This window comes from Schistosoma mansoni, chromosome W (assembly GCF_000237925.1).
Source record: "Schistosoma mansoni strain Puerto Rico chromosome W, complete genome".
Classification (NCBI taxonomy): domain Eukaryota; kingdom Metazoa; phylum Platyhelminthes; class Trematoda; order Strigeidida; family Schistosomatidae; genus Schistosoma; species Schistosoma mansoni.
The window spans coordinates 48,766,643-48,770,861 of NC_031502.1; positions in this window are offsets into that span (position 1 = coordinate 48,766,643).

Below are 4,219 nucleotides of genomic sequence, written 5' to 3' on the forward strand. Positions count from 1 at the left end.
GAACATTTGGAAATCAAAACAATTGTCAACCTACACCAAGATCAGAATTTTCAATACAAATGTCAAGATAGTTATACCGTATGGGGCGGAAAATTGCAGAACTACGAAAGCCATAGTCCAGAAGATACAGGTGTTTATTATCAGTTGTCTACGCAAAATACTTCGGATCCATTGGCCAGACACTATCAGCAACAAGTTACTGTGGGAGATAACAAACCAGATTCCAGTGAAGGTAGAAAGCAGAAAGAAGTGCTGGAAGTGGATAGGACACACATTGAGGAAATCACCCAACTGCGTCACAAGGCAAGCTCTCACATGGAATCCTGAAAGTCAAAGGAGAAGAGGAAGACCAAAGAACACATTACGCCGAGAAATAGAGACAGACATGAGAAGAATGAACAAGAACTGGATAGAACTAGAAAAGAAGGCCCAGGACAGAGTGGGTTGGAGAATGCTGTTCGGCGGCCTATGCTCCATTGGGAGTAACAGGCGTAAGTAAGTACCATAAGAAATTACCAAGTAAAGTGTAAATTTCTCGAAATTTCTCAAAATACCTCTATTATATTTTGAAAGGAACCGATTGAAGTAAAATGACAAACAATATAAACTTACATTCAAATGAATAAAAATATAAAATAAAATATGACTTCAATAAAATCTAAACAAACTATTGATTAATTCTCAGTTTGGATTTTGTGTGCGCATACGAATTTCAGGCTCAGGTTTTTTTTCTTCTGATATTGATCCATTTCAGTAAAAAAAGAAGAAAACCCTGTTATTTTGATCAATCAATATATATATAACCTTTGTTTTATTGTTTTGTTATTTATGACTTTACTGAATAACTGGGGCATAGGTGATTATTTCTTGAAATTCTTATGAGAAATTTCAATTTAACTGGTTGCATCCAGTTTATTATGGTATTTTATTCGCGTTAGGTCATACAAACTACATGTGAACAAGCTATTCAATATTTATAATAACAATAATAATCTGAATTTCTGTTCAAGTGGATCTTAGGCGGATTTCAATTATAGATCAGAGGGGGTTTTGTGGAGAATTTAGTATTTTTATAGTTGAAATCATGAATCACTTGAAGCTAGACCACCAAGGAGAACCTGGAAGCACTGGACGGCCGTTTCGTCCTATTATGGGACTCCTCAGCAGTGCGCGCCCACGATCTCGCACTCGCAAGATTCGAACCCAAGATTCAACAGTCTCGAGCCAGAGCCCTTAACCGATTACTTTATAGTAATAATAATAAACATTAAAATCCAATCTTATCCACAAATGAAAAAAAAGTTGATTCGTGACCAGTTGTCTCATTACTTTTTATTTGAAATTTAAATATACATTTATTCTGATTGCTTGATTTCATTTAAAGTTCAATTTTCTTGGTGAACAAGGTCAATCTAATCATTATCTTAAAGGAAGTATCAAAGTGAAGATTTGGAATAGATTTTATACAAGATTATAAGATGATTTCTATTTGGCTGATTAGTTTTTTAAATAAGATTGTTTTCGATGTGTTTTTTCATTATTCAGTATTTTTGATTGAGTTCTGTTAATCGAATTCGTACCACACATTCGCCGACCAGTATTCTACAACCCACTCTGTCCTGAGCCTTCCATTCTAGTTCCATCCAATTTTTGTTCATTATTCTCATGTCTGTCTCCATTTCTCGGCGTAATGTGTTCTTTGGTCTTCCTCTTCTCCTTTGACCTTCAGGATTTCATGTGAGAGGTTGCCTTGTGACACAGTTGGGTGATTTCCTCAATGCGTGTCCTATCCACTTCCAGCGCTTCATCCTGATTTCTTCCTCTGCTGGAATCTGGTTTGTTGTCTCCCACAGTAACTTGTTGCTGTTAGTATCTGGCCGACGGATCCGAAGGATCTTGCGTAGACAACTGTTAATAAACACCTGTATCTTCTGGATGATGGCTTTCGTAGTTCTCCAGGTTTTCGCCGCATACAGTACAACTGTCTTGACAATTGTGTTGAAAATTCTCACTTTGGTGTTGTTTGACGATTGTTTTGAGTTCCAGATGTTCTTCAGTGGTAAATATGCTGCTCTTGCTTTGCTGATCCTCGCCCTCACATCTGCATCAGATCCACCATGTTCATCGATGATGCTTCCCAGAATTGTAAAGGTTTTCACATATTCCAAAGCTTCTCCGTCAAGTGTAATACGATTGGTGCATATTGTATTGTATCGGAGAGTCGTGCTTTTTCCTTTGTTTATATTGAGATCTACTGCTACTGAGGTTATTGCTACACTGGTCGTCTTTTCCTGCATTTGTTGTTGCGTTTGTGATAGAAAAGCCAGATCATCTGCGAAGTTTAAATCATCCAACTGCATCCTAGTTGTCGACTGTATCTCGTGCTTTCCTCCAGATGTTGACGTCTTCATAATCTAGCCGATCACTAGGAGAAAGAGAAAGGGTGAGATTCAGTTGATGTTAGGCATTAAATATTAGAAAAGATTCCGAAACAAACAATACAGTGGATATTTGACACTTTGTTAGTCTGAATTAGCTAAACTAACTGAAAGACTGTAATCACCTATCAACAGTGTATTTACAACCTACTGTGCTCATGTGCTACTGATATGTGTTGACATCTAATCACCTCAGTGATTTATCCTCACCTACTCTCTCTCTTGACCAATATGATATTATTGCTTAAGTACCATCTATTAAATATCAAGGAGAGGCAATGGATGTGACGGAATTAGGGCTTATGGCGTCGTACTGTAATACAGGATAGTGGTTGAATCGATCTAGTTTGAGTACTGATTATTTCACTCGGATTGTCTGTCTAGTTCTTAAGCCCTTCTGCTAACCAATACATGTCTTTAGCTAACAAATATACTATATAATATCATGGTCTTGTTGGTATCTAGGTAACTGAACATCCTGTTTATTACTCGTATTCTCAGAAAAAAACTTTATAAGTCAGTGTGTGATAGTTTGCAGTAGTTTTATTGTCCTGATGTATGATATGCCCTGGATTAATGTTTGTCCGCACAATGAATTATTTAATATTTACATTACATGTAAATATTCACACCTTCATAATGAATCTGAATCTTTTCATACCTGGTGGCATTGATTGATATTTACCAAGCGTCAAACCATTCAATCAGAATGATTAAATCTTTCTGAAGCTTTTTAATTTTCTCCTTAAAATTTGTTGACCTTAATGTCATGGTAACCTCTTCATATGACATACTCAACAATGACATGATAGAATGTTTATTTAGATAAAAAGTAAACTATTCTGTACCAAAGAATGTATTACCTTTAAAAATTCCCCTTCACATTGATCTGTAGATGAGGATTGTAGAGTTAACCCATACACCTTTCTTGCTGTCCACCTAGAAAACTGTGTACTGATGGAAATTACTACTGATTCTCTATGTCAATTAGTTTAGCTAACAACCCAGTACATTAGATTTTGTCGAAAGCTGATGAGAATCATATATACAAGTAGTTTTCAGTCTTTCTGGTCGTCACATAAACTTTCATGTACAAGAAACAAACTAGTAAATTGACTATCGTGAAACTGTACTGCTTTCTAGAAGATGTACAGACTATCGTCCAGATACTTTGTAGCAGCTTCCACATCATAATCCACACGAGAATTGTTTCAACTTGTGACAGATAAATTATTTTAATTTTCCATCTATTGTCACCCTCATGTTTGACCTTTGGAATTACGTATAATCTTGACTGTTTTGTTTTTATAAACATGCGTGCATGCTAGTACTTGTGTACCTGTATAGTTGCTTGTGTCTTTTATGCTTAGAAATGTTGAGTCACATTAAGTCAAATTGAGTAGACTTGTTTCGCCTTCACCAATTCACAACACTTCCATATAAAATGAATGAAATGTATATCTAAAATAGCTTTTGTACTTGATTTATACCGTTTATTTATTGGGGTGATTAAATCTATGGCTGTATACGAAGTTAATTAAGGAATAATATTTCATCATACCATATGGACATCAAATGAAGTTGACAATCAGCAGGAAATTAAATGATTCTTTACACAAATAACCTTAATTAAAACGAAATAGTTGATAAATTAATTCATAATATACTTACTATAATAATTAACATTTATAGGTAAAAATATATCTATTACATCCATGATACAAACCTTCTTTTTACATGAAAAAGGATAATATTGTTTTAAATGATAAAGTAATTACAAC